This window comes from Pteronotus mesoamericanus, unplaced genomic scaffold (genome assembly GCF_021234165.1).
Source record: "Pteronotus mesoamericanus isolate MK-2021 breed Mesoamerican mustached bat unplaced genomic scaffold, CSHL_Meso_final contig_25, whole genome shotgun sequence".
NCBI classification, from domain to species: Eukaryota; Metazoa; Chordata; class Mammalia; order Chiroptera; family Mormoopidae; genus Pteronotus; species Pteronotus mesoamericanus.
This window is the reverse complement of record NW_026555105.1, coordinates 34,234,930-34,255,217: the sequence shown is the minus strand read 5'-3', so window position 1 is coordinate 34,255,217 and position 20,288 is coordinate 34,234,930. Positions and strand designations below refer to the sequence as shown.

Here is a 20,288-nt window from a genome sequence, read left to right as displayed (position 1 = left end):
ATAATGACCTGAGAAATGGCTCATGACACAAATTTGACTTATGCAAGCTGTTCCTACTACCCTCGAATAAGTCTCATGAGAGAAGATGAAAAATCTCATAGGATCACTTAGAATATTATTTTTCTAAAATCATTATTTTTTTTTAAATGTCCCCACAGGGATAATCAAGGGAGTTCATTTAGGGCATTACATATGAGGAGAAAAGATGTATATTGGGATCTGCATAAAGATGAAAATTTAGTTTCTATTTTGTGAACCGGTGGCATTCTATGGTACATGGATCTGGTACCCAGAGATCTTTCTAAACATAAGGACATCATGTCACATCCATTCTAAGAGATCCCAGGGGCTTCTTCCACACTTTGACTTTTGAACAAAGTCCAAGCTCCTCACTTAGTCTTGCAGAATGCTTTTGCTGCCCTTCTCGCAATCTAAAATAATATCGGTTCCATCTGCTTGGTTACCCTAAATCTACCCCACAGGAATATAAACTCCATGAGCCAGGGCTGTTGTCTGTCTTATTGTCCTTTCGACCTTCAGTGTTCCAAACAAAACGGTGTTCAATAAAGTCTCATGGTATATTTGGGAACATGAGAACATACTGTATTTAGGAACATTGGAGGACTGGAAAGGAATTTATTCTCTGCTATTCTCTGGTGCTTGTCATGCAAGACCCCTTGTGCATGTGACTGACCTTGGCAGGACCTAAAGGCATGGCCTAGAAGAATAAGAGCTAGGTTCCCTTGGGTTAAGTCCAATAAATACCTCTTTGTTTTCTATCACCCTCAAGCTGAGAGAGAGCACAATATCTCTTTTCAGGGACACGTCAGCACAGAGGGTGGGTCCCTTAACTTCAACTGTCACTGACTTGTAAGCATGGAATCATTTATTCCCTAAGAGGCATCTATGCTCTCACTTAAACAGCCCTTAGCAAGATTCTCCTAAAGGAGCCACACTGAACTTTGCCTTCATTGTTCCCAGAAACATTAACCTTGACCAGCAGGGTATGGAAGAAGATGAGCTGCTTTCACTCTTCAATGATTTGTCAAATTCCCCAAAGACCTGAGTTTGAGAACTGCCCTCATAATTCAAGGAATTGTTCTGAAAAGCTTCTCAGTGACCAACTCCTTCTTTGATGAACCTCAGTGTGGATAACCTCTCCCTTTTATGTTTGAAATATTAAGATAGACCTCAGCTGCAACACTTAGAAGGTCTGTCTGAACTAGTCCCTTGATTTTAGCATGTGGAGTTCCATTAAATAGGACTGGTTCAGTTGGTGAGAACTCTGCTTTGTGTTTTGATAGGCTTTATTTACAATGCTGTCACACTTTTTCTGATTGTAAAAAAGATTAGTGCATCCTTAGGGACAAAGACTATAATTAAAAATAATGCATTATTTGATATAATTTTTGTGATAAAATGCATTATTTGATGTAATTAAAGGCCACTGGAAGACATCATTCTGAACCTCATTTTCAAAGACATTTCAAAAGATAAATAAATAGTTCTAAAAATTTCTGTGTTAAGACAGAGGTCATAGTTTCAATTTCCCAATACTATCTCTTGCATAAGCTATCTTTAGCCACATTGTATGTGCTTGCTTCCTCTGTTGAATATTATTTGACTATAAAATTGTGGGTTTATCTCTGGTCTCTTTATTAAATCCCATTGATCTATGTGTCTGTTTTTATCCCAATACCATGCTGATTTGATTACTATGGCCTTAAACTATAGTTTCATATTAGGTAGCATGATTCCTCCAACTTTGTTCTTCTTTCTTAGGATTGCTTTTGCTATGTGGGGCGTTCTGTGATTCCATATTAATTTTTGAAATATTTGTTCTACTTCTGTGAAATACATCATTGGAATTTTTATAGGAATTGTGTTGAATCTATAGATTTTTTTGGGTAGTATGTACATTTTAATGATGTTAATTCTTCCAATCCATGAACATGGTATGTGTTTCCACTTCTTTGTATCTTCTTCAATTTCTTTTTTCAGTGTCTCATACTTTTCTGAGTACAGATCTTTAACATCTTCAAAAAATGAAAAAATGGATCTGCTTTTTGACCTGGCAATCCCACTTCTGAGAATTTACAAAAAGAAACCCAAAATACTGATTCAGTTCAAAAGAACATAGGTACCCCTGTGTTCATTGCAGCATTATTTAAAACTGCCAAGATATGGAAGCAGTACAAGTGTCTATCAATAAACAAGTGGATAAAACAGCTATGGGACATTTATACAAGGGAGTACTACTCAGCCATAAAAAAAAAGAGAGAAAGTATTTTACCCTTCAGGAAAGCATGAATGGACATGGATAACTTTATGCTAAGTGAAATAAGCCAGCCAGAGAAAGATAAATACCACATTAATTAACTTATATGTTAAATCTAATAAACAAACTGAACCAACAAGCAAAATAGAGACAGCCTCATAGATAGAGAGCAGGATGACAGTTATATTGGGGCAGGGGAGTTTAGGGGATAGAGGAATCAAGAGAAAAGGTAAAAGGCCTCAAGGACATGGACAAAAATATGGTGATTGCAAGGGGGGATAGGGTATAATGGGACTAAATGTCAGTTGAAAAATACAATTAAAAGAAAGCTTGGCCCTTCTCCTTCTTTCCCTCATTAAGTCAAAGAGCATTTATAAAGGGCCCATGGACAAAGACAATGGGGGCAGGGAACAGGATTGAAAGAGGAAGGTGGGGGATGTGTAGGGAAAGGGACAGTAATGGGGGAAAATGGGGACAACTGTATCTGAACAATAAAACAAAAATTGGAAAAAAGTTGTACATGGATTTTCTACTGCATAGGGGTTGGTGCCCTGAGTTCCCACCTTATTGGAGGGTCATGGGTATTTACTTTATTTACTAAAAGATGAGAGAAAGGGGAAAGATGGAAGGAAAGCCTAAAGGTTCAAGAATGCTATTCAGGGGAAGGCAAGATGCTGGAGGAATGAATGGAAGTCAACCTGACCTCCTTCCAGGACTATTCTGGAATTACAATTAAATTGTGGAGAAATCACTTGGAACAAAAAACTGAATACTTAGAGAAGAGCCTTATAACCTTAGACACATGGGACAATAAATTTTAGCACAACCTGACCAGTAAGGAGTGCAGTAGACACTCAAGAAGGTAAGCTGGGTGCCCACAGGCTGCAGCATCAGAGGGATAATACAATGGCCAGTTGGATCCTCCTGGGGTCTAAACTATAAGCAGAGATCTCTAGCCTACAGCACCAGAGGCCAAAAAGTACAGAGATAACAGCCAGCTGTGAAAACAGCAGGGTTGTTCTCTGCCAGAGATGGGTGGCTGGAGATGCAAAGAGCCATTTAAAGGGCCAAAACATAAATTTTTATTTGCAGCCACTTACCCTGGGCTCCAGCAAGGACAAGGGAAGAAGGGTTGAAGACGCCTGAGGAGAGGCTGGGGAATGAGGTTTTAGGGAGAGATCAGAGGGAATAACCTGCAGGATCCCAGTGCTGACTCCTCCCCTATATGGCAGCATCCATCTTGCTCAGGAAGACCACTGCCCTGAGTGACATCAGATAAGAGGACACAATAGCCCTGCTCCCAGGAGGGACTCTGCCCTGGCCTAGTGGTGCCTAAGCCCCACTGCTAAGTGCAGAATGGCATTCACAGATAGTAGATCTCTGGAAAAGGGGGGTGCAGAGTGTTCTAGAAGTGCTTGAGGAGGGACTAGAGATGGGGGCTTTGGGGAGAGAATGGAGAGAGTAGCCAGCGGGATCCCAGTGCTGATTCCTCCCCCATACAGCAGCAGCCATCTGGCTCATGCAGACCACTCCCCAGAGTAGCAGCAGTGTGAGAGGACCCAATAGCCTTGTCCTCAGGAGGGACTCTTTCCTGCCCTGTGATGCCTAAGCTGGGCTGCTGAGTGCAGAGTAACTATATTAACAACAGAAGGAGACAGCCACAGACAATAGATTCCTTTGGGTCTTCAACAGACTGCCTAAGGTCAGACAGGGTCAACAGCTGACATCATCAGAGGCAGACCCAGAAAGAAAAAAAATGAAACAGTCTCCTACCATAGAAGTTCACACCACAAAGTCAGGGACTCAAGACAGATCAATTTAAGAAGCAGAAGCAAAAAGGAAGAAGAAGAAGAAGGAGGAGGAGGAGGAGGAGGAGGAGGAGAAGGAGGAGGAGGAGGAGAAGAAGAAAAAGAAGAAGAAGAATCTCACAATTAATGGGAAGACAAGAAACACCACCCCAATTAAAGGGAAAGGAGGAATCCCCAGAAAAAAACTGCATGGAACAGAGACAAGTAAACTCTCTGATAATGAGTTCAAAATAATGGTTCTAAGGAAGTTCAATGAGCTCAGTGAGCTCTGAGAGAATTGCCAAAAACTACAGGGAAACTATGAGGAACTTACTGCAAACTCTATCAGCATGAAAAAGGACATGGAAACTATCAGTAAGAGCCAGGAGGAAAGGAAAAATATAATTTCTGAATTAAAGAACACAGTAGAAGAAATCTAAATCAAGCTAGTTGAAGAAGATGATAGAACCAGTGAGCTGGAGGACAAGGTAGAAGAAAGCTCCCGGAAATAGCAAGAAAATGAAAAAAGACTAAAAAAGAATGAAGAGGCATTTAGGGAAATGCAGGACAATCTGAAATGTAATAATATCCATATAATAGGGATACCAGGAGAAGAAGATGAGGAAGGGATAGAGAACATGTTTGAAAAAGTCATGATGAAAAACTTCCTTGATTTGAGGATAGAGAAAGTGACACAAGTCCAGGAAGCACAGAGGGTCCCATTCAAGAGGGATCCAATGAGGCCCACTCCAAGACACATCATAATTAAAATGGCAAATATCAAAGACAAAAAAGAGAATCTTTAAAGGCAGCAAGGGAGAAACAGGTAGTAACATAAAAGGGGGCCCCCGCTATGGGTAGCAGTTGAATTTTCAACAGAAACACTATAAACCAGAAGTGAATGCCAAGAAATACTCCAAGTAATGAAAGCAAAAGATTGCAACCAAGATGTACCTACTCAGTAAGGCTTTCAATTAAAAAGAGAAGTGAAATAAGGAGTTTCCCAGACAAAAGAAGACTAAAAGAATACATTTCCTCCAAATTAGCACTGCAAGATATGCTAAGGGGACTTCTTTAAGAAGATGAAGAAAAAGAGTCAGAAAGAGAGGAACACAGGTACAAAGGGAAAAAATGAATAAGTACCTATCAATAATAACTTTAAATGTAAATGAATTAAAGGCTCCAATCAAAAGACATAGGGTAGCTTGAATGCATAAGAATGCATGACCTGCATATATGCTGTCTACAAGAGACCCACATCAGAATAAAGGACTTACACAGGCTGAAAGTAAAGGCATGGAAAAAATATTCCAATCAAATGGACAAGAAAAAAAAGCTGGGATAGCAATATTTATATCAGATAAAATAGATTTAAAAACAAAGGCCATAAAAAAGAGACCCTGGAGAACACTTCATAATACTCAAAGGAAGAATCCATTAAGAAGACATAAACATTGTAAGCCTATATGCACCCAAAATAGGAGCACCAAATACATAAGGAAAACTTTGGAAGATTTCAAGGAAGATATAGACAGCAACACACTGATAGTAGGGGATTCTTAAACCCCACTGTGAAAAATGGATACATTTTCCAAACAAAACATCAACATGGAGATTGTGGAACTGAACAACACATTAGATCAAATGGACTTAATGGACAAATATAGAACCTTCATCTCAAAGAAGCAAACTACACATTCTTTTAAATGCACGCAGAACATTCTCAAAGATAGACCACATGCTAGGACACAAAACAAGCCTTAACAAATTCAAGAAAATTGTAGTCATAACAAGCATTTTCTCGGACGACAAGTACTTGAAACTAGAAGCCAACTTCAAGGACAAAACTCAAAAGCATTCAAACTCATGGAGACTGAATAACATGCTATTAAAAAATGAATGGGTCAATAATGAGACCAAGAAGAAATCAAAAAGTTCCTGGAAACAAATGAAAATGACAACATTTGGACAACAGTCCAAAACCTATGAGACGCAGCAAAGGCAGTCCTGAGAGGGAAGTTCATAGCAATACAGGCCTACCTAAAAAAGATAGAAACATTTCAAATAAACAACCTAATCTTACAGCTTCAAGAACTGGAGAAACAAGAACAAAGCCCAGAGTGAGTAGAAGGAAAATAATCAAGATCAGAGCAGAACTGAATGCCATGGAAACTAAAAGAACAATTCAAAAGATCAAGCAATCCAGGAGCTGGTTTTTTGAAAAGATAAAAAAAAATTGACAAACCTTTCAGCAGACACATCAAGAATAAAATGGAGAGGCCCCCAAATAAATAATATCAGAAATGAAAGATGAGAAATAACAACGGCTACCACAAAAACACAAAGGATCATAAGAAAGTACTATGAACAATTATATGCCAAGAAATTTGAAAATCTCAATGAAATGGACAAATTTCTAGAAACATATAACCTTCCAATACTGAATGAAGAAGAAGCAGAAAGCCTGAAGATACTGATAACTGCCGGTGAATTTGTAGCAGTAATTAAAAAACTCTGGCACACAAAAGCTCTGGACAGGATGGTTTCACAGGAGAATTTTACAAAACATGTAAGGAAGAGATAACCTGGGTCCTTTTTGGGCTATTCTAAAAAAATCAAAGAAGAGGGAATACTCTCAAACTGTTCATGAGGTCAGCATCATCCTCATCCCAAAACCAGATAAAGACACAACAAAGGAAGAAAACTACAGGCCAACATCATTGATGAGCAAAGATGCTAAAAGCCTCAAGACAATAATGGCAAACCACATCCAGCAATACATTAAAAAGACTTTACACCATGATCAAGTGGGATTCATCACAAGGATACAAGGATGATCCAATATCTGCAAATCAATACATGTAATACATCACATAAACAAAAGGAAATACAAAAACCACATGATCATATTAATAGATGCAGAAAAAACATTTGATAAAGCACAGCATCCATTTATGATAAAAACACTCAGCAAAGTGGGAATAAAGGGGGAATACCTCAACATAATAAAGGCCATATATGAAAAACCTATAGCCAATATCATACTCAATGGGCAAAAACTAAAATATTTCCAACTAAGATTGGAAACAAGACAAAATTGTTTGCTTTCACCACTTCTATTCAACATAGTATTAGAAGTCCTAGGAACAGCAATCAGACAAGAAAATGAATAAACAGCATCCAAATTGGAAAGGATGAAGTAAAACTATCATTGTTTGTAGAAGGCATCATAGTTTACATAGAAAACCCCATAGACTCTACAAAAAAACTACTCGACCCATTAGGTGAATTTGGCAAAACAGCAGGTTACAAACTCAATATTCAGAAATTGAAATCACTTTTGTACATCAACAATGAAATATCAGAATCAAATCAAGAAAAAAATTCCATTTGCTATAACAATAAGAATAATAAAGTACCTAGGAATAAACTTAACCAAGGAGGTAAAAGACCTGTACTCAGAAAACTAGACAACACTGATGAAAGAAATTAAGGAAGACACAAATAAATGGAAGCATATTCTATGTTCAAGGGTTGGAAGAATTAATGTCATCAAAATGTCCATACTACCCAAAGCAATCTATAGATTCAATGCAATCCTTATTAAAATACCAACGATGTATTTCACAGATATAGAACAAAAATTTTAAAAAATTATATGGAGCCATAATGGACCTGGATAGATGCAACAATTTTGAGAAAGAAGAATAAAGTAGGAGGGATCACAATATCTGACATCAAACTATATTACAAGGCCTCTCTAATCAAGACACTCTGGTACTGGCATAAGAACATACACATAGATCAAAGGAATGGAATAGAGAGCCCAGAAATAAACCCATGTCAATATGGTCAATGAATATTTGTCAAAGGGGGCAGGAGCATCAAATGGAGTAAAAATAGCCTCTTCAACAAATGGTGTTGGGAGAGCTGGACAGCTACATGCAAAAAATTTAAATTCAACCACCAACTTACACCATACACAAAGATAAACTCAAGATGGGTAAAAGACTTAAATATTAATTGGGATATCATAAAAGTCCTAGAGTAGAACATAGGCAGGAAACTGTCAGATATTTCATGCAACATATTTTCACCAATATGTCCCCTAGAGTAAGGGACATGAAGGAAAGAATAAAATGGGGATTCATCAAAATAAGAAGCATCTGCGTGGCTAAAGAAAACATTAGCAAAATAAAAAGGGAATCAACCATATGGGAAAATAATCTGTCAATGATACCTTGGACAAGGGTTTGATCTTGAAAATATATAAAGGACTCACATGACTCCACTCCAGGAAGACAAACAATCCAATTAAGAAATGGACAAAGGACCTGAACAGACACTTCTCCAAGGAGGACATAAATAGGGCTAGAGACATATGAAACGATGCTCAGAATCACTAGCCATCAGAAGGATGCAAATTAACACCACAATGAGATACCACTTCATACTGGTCAGGAAGGCCATCATAAACAAATCAACAAACACCAAGTACTGGTGATGTTGTGGAGAAGAGGGAACCCTAGTACACTGTTGGTGGGAATGCAGACTGGTGCAGCCACTGTGGAAAAGAGTTTGGAATTTCCTCAAAAAGCTAAACATGGAACTGTCTTTTGACCTAGCAATTCTACTGGTGGGATTATACCCTAAGAACCCCGAAACACCAATTCAAAAGAACCTATGCATCCCAATGTTCATAGCAGCATAATTTACAATAGCCAAGTGCTGGGAGTAACCTAAGTGCCCATCAATAAATGAGTGGATCAGAAAACTGATACATTTACACAATGGAATACTATGCAGCAGAGAGAAAGAAAGAGCTCCTACCCTTTGTGACAGCATGCATGGAACTGGAGGGCATTATACTAAGTGAAATAAGCCAGGTTGTGAAAGACAAATACCATATGATCTCACCTTTAAGTGGAACCTAATCAACAAAACAAGCAAGCAAGAAAAATATAAACAGCAACATTGTAAGGCAAAACAAACCAACAGTAATGAGAGAAAAGGAGGCAGAGGGGTAATAGGAAAAAAACGGGGAAGGATCAAATCAAGGAACATGTATAAAGAACCCATGGACAAAGTCAAAGTGGGGAAGAACTGAGGGTGAGAGGTGGGGGTGGTGGAGCAGCAGAAAGCGATGACAGGAAAATGGAGAAAGTTGTATGTTGAACAATAAAAGAAAAAAGAGAAAAGAATAATGTTATTCAACACATGAGGCCTGGAAACTCAGCTGGGATCTCCAGACTCTTGGAAATGCCCAGAGCAGCAACTTCAATGAATGTAGGTACAGTTATCTAGAGCCTGTGTGGTCTTACTCTTCCCCCCTGAGAACCTGGAGGTAGATTTACATTATCTATTCTTTTCACAGAATCCCTTTCTAATACTAGAAAACATAATTTTAAGTAAGAGTACCAGGTAATAGATGGGCAGGTTTTTATGAAGCAACCTCACTTATGCTTAAACATATAAATGAACAGTCCATGTTTGCTGCAGTCTAAAGTATCAACCTCAAAAGTACAAATAAAAAAAGATTGGAAAAAAAAGTTATACATGGATTTTCAACTGCATGGGGTCAGTGCCCTGAGTCTCCACTTTTTATTCGAGGGCCACAGGTATTGACCTTTTTTACCTAAAGATGTGAGAAATGGGAAAGATGGAAGGAAAACCCAAAGGTACAAAGCCTAACTAGCTTTCTGGTTAGACTACCCCAAAATTGCTGCAGTCTGGATTTCACAACATCCTCATCATATGAACCTATTCCTTTTTTATTTTTAATTATATTTTATTGTTCATGCAATTATAATGGCATATTTCTTTAAAGAACCTAAAATTAATTTTGAGTGGCCTGAACAATTGCCTGTTTTATTGCATGTATGATCTTTTACTGTTCTATCTAGGACATCGTTTTCGCTTCAGTTTTGGGATTTCTAAGTTTCACCTACACATAAGATATTGCTCCTGAAAATGCCTGGAGAGGTGTAATTGGAAATGATGCATGTAGCACTTCCCTCAAACAGACAGAGCCTGGCTCACTCCTGTTAACCACAGTGAGGCACTTGGGGGATAGTCAGTGTTTGAGAAATGACAGAAGAATAAAGAGACCAAATAAGCCACAGAATTGTAAAGCAGGAAAACTGCATTTTAAATTACAAATTTCCCACAATGCCCAACATTGTTAGTCTTAATAATGAATGACAGTATTTCACAAACCATGAGCTCTCTACTAACTTTGTGGTAGAATAATGAAACCCTAGAAGGGCATATTTCTCATCAGAAATTGATTTGTTCTCCTGCTTAAGCTGCAGTAGGTGGACACAAGATAGCATGAAGTTATCTTGTGCCATGAGAACCTGCTGGGACCAGAAACGTTAGGATGTGCTTTTACTGAGAATACATATCCATTTAAACAAAGTGTTAAAGATCTATTTTGATGAATCTCTTTAGGAAGTTGGAACTTTTGTGTATACTCAAAGGTATTTCTGAGAGAAAAATGAAGTAGATATTTGCACAGAACTTCACTTACATAACACCTGACATTTTTCTTCTTAAAAAGTAATGACCTTCTGACATATAAGGAGCTTAGAAGTCAGTATAAAAATAAAAGGCTGACCAAACTGAAAAAAATTGGCAACTCTTCTTAGATCCCTCAGAGAAGTGAGATCACAAAGCACATTACTGTCCCTCCAAATTGGAGAGACAAACAGATGAATACAGAGAATCACAACTTGTCAGAGAAAAACCCCTGAGCAGAAACCTCCACAGGTACCAGTACCAGGGTAGAAAAACCCAAACTGTAATTGAGGAACTGTTGGAGCTTAGAGCAGGCAAGTCTGAGAGTTAAACACTCCAGAGTGGCTTGGTCTTAGGATGGTCCCCTGACACTTTTGCAAATTTTACCTCAAGAACTCAACCAGGCTCCCACAGTGAATGTAGAGAAAAATCCCTGTCATGTTAACTGCAGCGGGAGGGTAAAAGAAACTAGTATTTTGAAGCATGGCCCTCTGTTCTTAACAAGGACTATCCCCAGGGGAAAATATTTTATTAGAGCCTAACCTGCTGGAGTTTTATCAGAGCTTAATCCACCTATAAAATAAGTTATATTCTACTCCAGCTACTGTACCCATACAGATTGTGGAAGGGAAATAACCAACTCTAACCCCTCTAGTCATACTAACCCACCTAAGAAGGTGGAGAGAGGGGAACTACAAACACTTGTGATACTTATAGTTCAGAGGCATGGACTCCACAAAATACTGAGAACTAATCATATGACTATAGAATGCATTTTTCCCCCCAACCCCCATAGCTCACCACCCATTTCTAAAGCTTCATTTACTACAGTTCCTTCCATTTACTCAGTACATCATGTCCAGCTATCAACAAAAAAATCATAAAACATATTAAAGGCAAAAAAGCATACTTTGAAGAAACAGAGCCAACATCAGAATCAGATACAGATATGCTAGACATTTTTGAATTACTAATATGCTAAGGATTGTAATGAATAAAGTACATAGCATATGAGAACAGATAGGCAATACAGAGAAATAGAAATTCTAATAAAATCATGAAAAAAGTGAAAGAGATAAAAATGTTGTAACAGAAATGAGGCATGTTTTTGATGGGCTTATTAGTAGATTAGTCACAGCTGAAGACAAAGTCTCTGAGACTGAGGATAAAGAAACTTTCAAAATGGAAAAACAAAGGGAAAAAAGGCTGAAAAAAATAACAATATCCAAGAACTGTGGGAAAACTACAAAAGTTGTAACATGAGTAAGGGGAAAACCCGAAGGAATAAAAAAGGAAAGGAAGTAAATATTTGAAGAAATAATGACGGAGAATTTCCCCTAGATCAATGTCAGACACCAAACCACAGATCCAGGAAGCTCAGAGAACACCAAGAGGGATAAATATAAAAACAACAACAACAACGACAACAAAAAAACAACAACAAAACTACACCTAGGCATATCATGTTTAAACTGCAAAAAAAGAAAAATCAAAATAAAGATAAAACCTTGAGAGATGTTAGAAGAAAAAGAAAAACCTTACATATAGAGAAGCAAAGATAAGAATTATACCTGACTTATCCTCAGAAACCTTGCAAGCAAGAAGAGAGGCAAATGAAATATTTAAAGTGTTGCTAGAACTAATCAACCAGCCTAGAACTTTACATCCTGCAAAAATATCCTTCAAAAGTGAAGAACTAAAGACTTTCTCAGAAACAAAATTTAGACAGTTTGTTGCCAGTAAACCCGACATATGAAATGTTAAAAGAAGTTTTTCAGATAAGCAAAACAGTATATTAGACACAGTTCTATCTAAAGAAAGGTAGAGAAGTTCAGAAGAAATAAGTAAAAGTAAAATAAAAAGTTTTATTTTTCTTGTTCTTAATTGATCTTACAGTTAATATTTTTTCAAAATAATAATAGTAATAATGTATTAAATTAATTATGCAGATAAATCTTACATACACACACATACACACAGACACACACAAGCACAGAGATAACACAGGAGAAAATCTAAGTGACCATATATATGGTAAATAATTTTTTAGATACAATACCAAAGGCTTGATTCATTAAAAATAATAATAATAATAAAAGCTGTCCATCATTAAAATTAAAAACTTCTGGTTGTAGTCAAGATGGTGGCATAAATATACTTGAAACTTCACACAACCATATCAGAATTACAACTAAATTACAGAAAAATCACTCAGAATGCCTGAAATCTAGCTGAAGAGAAGCCTGGTATCTAAGTATATAAAGAAGCAGCTACATCAAGACTGGCAGAAAGGGGAGAGACACAAGATGGGCTTGTCCCACACATGTGTGTAGAGGTTAAAAACCAGGAGAGAGGAATAACTCAGTTACAGAGGTCCTCCTTAGGGAGGGAGGGGTCCTAGCCCCACATCAGAACCCATCTCCAGCACCAGTATTCCAGGGCTGTGAAGAAAAGGTCCATAACTTCTGGCAGTATAAACCAGCTTGAATTGTGACCAAGTGAGATGGTGGGCTCCTGGAGTTCTAGGCATTCTTTTTAAAGGGCCCATGCACAAACTTACTCAAACTCACTGGCTCTAAACTCCAGTGCTGAGGCAGCAGCTTGAAAAGCACCAGGGATATAGGGGAGAAACTGAATTGTCTGGCTTCAGGGTGAGGGCTGGAGGGGCAACTTTCTTCAAGACAGAAGTGCTGGCAGAGGCCATTGTTCCTTTTCTGAACCCTTTCCCTGCAGAGCTGACAGGCACTTGCCATTTCTGAAACTCCATCAACCTGGCTAATTCTGTTTGTCCTATCCTGGTGATTCCCTGAGATGCTGCCCCACCCAAATTGTGTACAAACCATTCTGTACAAATGGTCTCTCTTGGCTCATACTTTGGATATTGCTAAAGTCTCTCAAAAAAGCAGAATCTGGTCTGCATACCTATTACCTCTTGCTTAGCAGTCCTTAGTCTGGAACCAGTCACAGTCAGCCTCAGTTCTCAGCGTGGCCCTTCCTGGGCAACTACAAGCCCAACACAAATAGTAGCCATTTCAGGTTGCTTCGTAGCTCATGCTGGTTGGCCCCAGGCAGGACACAGGCAGTGGTTGACCTTATACCTCCCTGTAGGACCTAGAGCCAATGTACCCAGTGTTCAGCTTCAGACCATACTGATTACAACCCAATCACCTCCATGGGTGACACTTAATGAGCAGACTCAGTAGGCACCAAAACCCCACTGAAGCAAGTCCTGCTCCATAGAGTCAACTCCTGTATAGCAGCCTCTTCACTGCAGTCAGTCATTCCTTGCAGCTGATCAACCTGGTGGTCAATCTCTCTTACATACAAATCTCAATGAAAGTTCGACTACAACAGGACAATATACATAGCCCACACAGAAAGTGCACCTGGATGACCAAGGAGGCTATGGCCACTGGGCCCTATAGGATACCTACTACAATAAGGCCAATGTACAATGTCTGAGAGGCATAGAAGCTATACCTAATACATAGTAGCAAACACAGGGGAGCAGTCAAAATGAGGAGAAAAAGAAACAGGTCCCAAATGAAATGGGAAATCTTCAGAAAAATAACTAAATGAAATGGAGGCAAGCAAAATATAGATACAGAATTAAAAATGATGGTTATTAGGATGCTTATGGAACTTATTGAAAACTTCAGCAGTATAAAGGGGACATAGAAATCATAAAAAAGAACCAGAGATGAAGGATACACTAATTGAAATGAGGAATGTATTTCAGGGAATCAACTGTAAAGTAGATGAAGCAGAGAATCAAATCAGCAATTTGAAATATAAGGAAACAGAAAACAATTAGAACAGAAAAAAGAAAAATAAATAAAAAAATAAGATAATGTAAGGAGCCTCTGAGACACTTGAAGTATACTAACATTTGTGTAATGGGGGTGCTGGAAAAGAAGAAAGAAAGCAATAACTTAAAAATCTATATTTTAAAAATGACAACAGAAAACATTCATGACCTGGTGAAGGAGATAGACATAAAGTCAGTGAAGCACAGAGAGTCCCAAACAAGATGAACCTAAAGAAATCCACACCAAGACACATCATAATTAAAATGCTAAAAGTTAATGACAAAGACAGAATTTTAAAAATAAGAAGGGAAAAGTAGTTAGTTACATACATGAGAACCCCCTTTAGACTATTATCTGATTTCTCAAATGAAATTTTGCAGGCCAGAATGGATTGGCATGAAAGATTCAAAGTAATGAAAAGCAAGGACCTAGAAATAAAATTACTCTACCAAGCAAAGCCATCATTTAGAAGGAGACAGAAAGAGTTTCCCAGGAAAGGAAACCTGAAGGAGTTCATCACCACCAAATCAGTATTACAAGAAATGTTAAAGAGTCTTCTATAAGAAGAAAAAGAAGAGAAAAATATTAAAAATATGAATAATAAAATGACCATAAGTACATATCTGTCAACAATTACTTTAAATGCAAATGGATTACATACTTCAATCAGAAGACATATAATGACTGGATAACAAAACAAGACCCTTACATATGCTGTCTGTAAGAGACTTACTTCAGATCAAAAGGGACACAGACTGAAACTAAAGGGATGTAAAAAATATACCATGAAAATGGAAACAAAACAAAACAAAACAAGAAGCTGGGGTAGCATAACTTATACCAAACAAAATAGACTTGAAAACAAAAGCTACATAACAAGAGACAAAGAAGGAACCAGCAACTCTACTCTTCAGTATTTATTCAAAGAAATACAAAACACTAAATTGAAAAGATATATGTATGATTCCATATTACTATTGCAACATTATTTACACTAGCCTATATACTGGAGCAGTGTAAGTGTCCAACAATAGATGAATGGATAATGAAGACATGGCTTATATATGCAATGGAATATGATTCAGCAATAAAAAAGAATGAAATCTTGCCACCTGCAATAACATGGATGGACCTAGAAGGCACGTTAAGAGAAATAAGTGAGACAGAGGAAAGCAAATGTCAGATGATTTTACTTACATAGAATCTAAAAAACAAAATAAACAAGCAGAGCATAAACAAACTCATAAATACAGAGATTTTGACAGTTGCAAGTTGAGAGAGGGGTTGGAGGGATGGGTGAAAAAGATGAGGGGATTTAAAAGTACAAATTGGTAGAATAGTCATGGATATAAAAGTACAGCATAGGGAATATAGTTAATAATATTCTAATAACTATATATGGTGACAAATGAGTACTAGATTTATTGAAGTGATCACTTAGTAAATTATATAAATGTTTAATCATGGAGTTGTACACCTGAGACTAATATAATATTGTATGTCAACTGTAATTTAAAAATAAAAACAAAAAAAGTTAAAAACTGAAAAAGTAAATCTACTGTAATAATCACTAAAAAATAGTCCTTAAAGTTAAAAATTGTTTTGCCTTAATGTTAAAAACAAATAATTTGAATTAAATTAAAATTTTCTGCTCTATTAAAGTATTGTCAAGAGAATGAAAGATAAACCAGAACTGAAGAAAAGGAAAAATTCAAAAGACATATGGGATAAAGGACTATTACCCAATATGTGCAAAGAACTCTTAAAATTAGTAATAAGAAAATGAACACTTTAATTTAAAAATGAATGTATGTGCTAATACAGACAATGGAATATTATTCAGCACTAAAAATAAATGAACTATCAAGCCATGAAAAGACATGGAAGAACTTTAAATGCATATTCTTGAGAGAAAGAGGCCAATCCGAAAAGGCTACATGCTGTATGATTTTCACTATATTAGAAAGACAACTAATAAACAAAATTATGGATACAATAAAAGAATCACAGGTTGCCAAGGATTAGGGGGAGGAAGATATGAATAGCGATAGCACAGAACTTTTTAGGGCAGTGAAACTTCTTTATGATAGTATAACGACAGAAATATACTTTTGTCCAAACCTATAGAATGTACAACACCAAAAGTGAACCCTAAAATAACCTAATACTAACTATGGACTCTGGGTGATAATTGTGTGTCAGTGTAAGTCCATTGATTATAACTAACACACCAATCTAGTGCAAGATTTTGATAGAGGGGAGGCTGTTTGTTTATGGTGTTACGTGGTACCTGGGAAATCTGTACCTTCTGCTCAATTTTGTTGTGAATCTAAAACTGTTCTAAAAATAAATAAAATAAGGCGCTGGCTGGTAGCTCAGTTGGTTAGATATGCCAAGATTGCAGGTTGAAGAAGAAAGGTCAAATCAAGGAGCATGTATAAAGGACCTATGGACAAAGCCAAAGTCGGGAAGGATTGAGAGTGAGAGGTTGGGGTGGGTGGGGCAGGGAAAAGTGGTGTCAGGAAAATGGAGACAAATATATTTGAACAATAAAAAAATTTAAAAAAAAAGATTGCAGGTTCAGTCCCTGCTCAGGACACATACAAGAATTAACCAATGACTACATAAAAGAGAACACATTCTTTCTCTCTCCCTCTCTTTCTCTAAAATTAATAAATAAAAATTTAGGTAAATAAATACAACAAAACAGTTCTCAGCTTTGACAGATGAGCATTTCTAACTGCTGTTTCTGCATGTTTTCTAAATGAGAGCTTACCCACCAGTGGCTTCAGTGTTCTTCTGCAATACTCAATTCAAAAGCTCATTTTGGAAATTGATATTGAGGCAATTCCTGCATGACAGAAAACATGTCAAATTCCAACTCTGTCACAGAGGCACAGTAATTGCTGAGGAATGTTTTATCAGAGGCAGAACTCTTCTTTGTATAATAATATCAATGGTGGCTTTAATAGCACATTGAAATTACAAAGCACTTTTCATGACATTAGAAATTCTCTTTAGTAATAATGTTCATTGCATTTCATGTCATAATTATACTCAGGCACACTTCTGACATATAAGCATTGTATTTCTGTTTAAAAAATAAAAAATGAATTACTGATGCACACAACATGGATGAATCTCAAAAAAACAATCCTTTCAGAGGTGCTGAAACTTTTGGTATCTGTGGGCCACAATGGATGAAGAAGAGTTGTCTTGGGCCACACATTACATATATTGTGACACATTATCACAAAAAAAACTCATAATGTTTTAATTAAATTTATGATTTTGTGATGGGCCATATTCATAGCCATCCTGAGCTACATACAGCATACAAGCTGCAGGTTGGACACCCCTGCATGAAATAAGCCAAACACAAAAGTGAATAAACTGCAAATTTTCATTGATATGAAGTTCAAGAACTGGTAAAAAAATAAGCTGTAAAACCAGACCAATAGTTGTTTAATGGGGTCTGGGATTAACTGAAAGGGATCACGATGGAACTTTCTAGGGTAAAAGAAGTGTTCTACATCTTGATTGGGGAGCTGGTTACACAGGGATGGACATTTTTTCAAATCTCCCCTGACTTAGGAGAAGCTGTGAAAAAAATTCCTTCCAAATGGTCTGAGTGCTTGGGATGGGAAACAGGTGCCCAGGTTGATACCCTTATTGATGCCTGGTGTTCATCTAAGGCACATAGACAATGAAAGTTTGATAGAGCAAGGTCTACTTTTCTGATTTTCCTCTAACAGAGATGAGAATGATAATCACTTTGAAAATATATATTATTTTTGTAATGCCAAAAAAAATAAAAAGAGAGAACATAGTAAAGATTAAGCAAAGAAAAAATTCCCTAGGGGGGTGGAGCTATAAGGAGCACTGAAGTGAGAAAAACCAGTGGAAGAGCCATGGTGGAGATGGAGGGGGTGTTGTTCATCAGTATTGCAGAGTCTGCTCAAGAGGGTAGGCAGGCAGAGGAGAAGGAGAGTGACCTCGCCCCAGGAGAGCAGAGTGAAGCAGGCCAGCCTGTTCATAATTTACCCCTCTGAGCATGAGAAACAGATCAAGAACCAGGACAATTGCAACCATGACATATCTTAAGCTTTACAATGTCCTTCCATGTGGAATTTTAATTATACCACAATGATTAGTAAAAAACCATGAAACTGGGAGAACCTGGGAGTTTCTTTTCAGGGATAGGAAGGAATAAGGAACTGAGACAATCATAGCCCTCACCTCAGCCAGGCTTAGCAACAGAGAAAGCTAGGGATGGAATAGGTAGTGGCAGTTTTGAGAGAAAAAGGAGGTGGATGATGTAGCAATCCATGTGGCCTGAATTAAAGAAGAGAATGATATCGTGGATGGTCACATGTGGGCATGACAATTTATCCTTTGCTCATCTCTCCAACCCCCTGACACCAAAAACAATAATAATGACTCATAAATTTCCTCAAAGCCCTCCTATTCCTATTGGGATGCCTTATCCCTGCATAGAAGAAAATTTTTTAATATTTTTCAATCATAAAAGAAGACATTCCATTAAAAGACTTCTAGAGAGAAAAAAAGAAGACATTCAAGACATCACAATGATTTCTTGGCAACTATTATCACACTGATATAATTCACTTCTCCTCAAGGTCAGAAATTAACCCTATCTCAGAATATATTTCTGCCTGGACAACTTCTCCTTTAAACCCAATCAATTCTTTCAGTATCCATGTAACTTGTTTATACCTGCATTAAAATGCATTTATGTGTATGCTGCCTAGTAAACATTAGATTTTTACATGGCATTTATTCTCTATAAACAGGCTATCCAACAAGAACCTGAGGGCAGTCTCTCTCTGAATTCATTTCTAGAACCATAGTATTTATTCAGTAAGCTGTTTTTAGTTAACACAAAACTTAAGCAGCACCATTCAGAGCTCACATTCTCTAATGTGAATATGTATATATAAATATGTAATAATATAAGGTATATTACATACAAGTATAATATATAAGTATATATGTGTGTATGTACATATATATATATACTCTACATGCCATATATATTAGAATATAAACACAATGTGACATTTACTTCATTTTAGCTTTTATATACAGACTGAATAAACTTCGGTCAGCCTTAAGGAACAAGTGAATCCTTCAGCCACTTCCGAAGTGACAGCTACTTCAGCAAGACATAAGACACCAATCTGTGGACAGAGATCCTAACTCCGCAGATACAGACTGACACGCACCATTGAGTCCAGGCCATGATATTACATAAGATGTCACTTTCTATTTTTGTTTCATTTGTTCACAAATGGAATTGAGTAGCATGCTAGCCAAATGAGAACTATAACGTTGCAGTGTGTCAACTTAAGCATTTTATAATTAAGTATTAAACGCATATCTCTCTTTTGAAAAATGCTGTGATTAGGGAAAGCAAACTGTCACTGGCCTGGCAGGAAACACAATTTCCTTGGTTTAAATACAGAGATCTGATGAAGGGACCACTAATAGAATCGTGGCAAGGCTAAGAGCCAAGCAAGATACATTGGGGCGCTCAGAGACTAAGAGCAGAGGAAAGCAATTAACACCTTAAGGACTGGGGATTGAAATCGTATGACACAGCCCCACGATAGAGAGCTGGAGCCCTGAAGCCAAGACTCAGTGAGCCAGGTTCATGGACAGGCCAAGCCAATGCCAAAAAATGTGCTGCCAAAGTGGGAGATGGGAGGATAGATGGATAATGGGTTAGGGGAATGAGGGGAGGCGAGGTAGGGGTAGATAAGAAATAGATAAGAAATATCCCAATCATTTCCTCCCAACTTTCCATCTTGCAAGAAATTAAGCCACCCTTCCCCAATCAGTCAAACCCAGACAGAGGCTAGGCAGCAGGAAGCTCAG

General features: G+C 37.4%; 1 protein-coding gene across 1 annotated transcript in view; it reads right to left on the bottom strand.

Moving 5' to 3' along the window:
* Positions 1-20,288, bottom strand: part of MACROD2 (mono-ADP ribosylhydrolase 2) — a 2,155,137-nt gene that overhangs the window by 557,034 nt on the left and 1,577,815 nt on the right. The window lies entirely within an intron of this gene.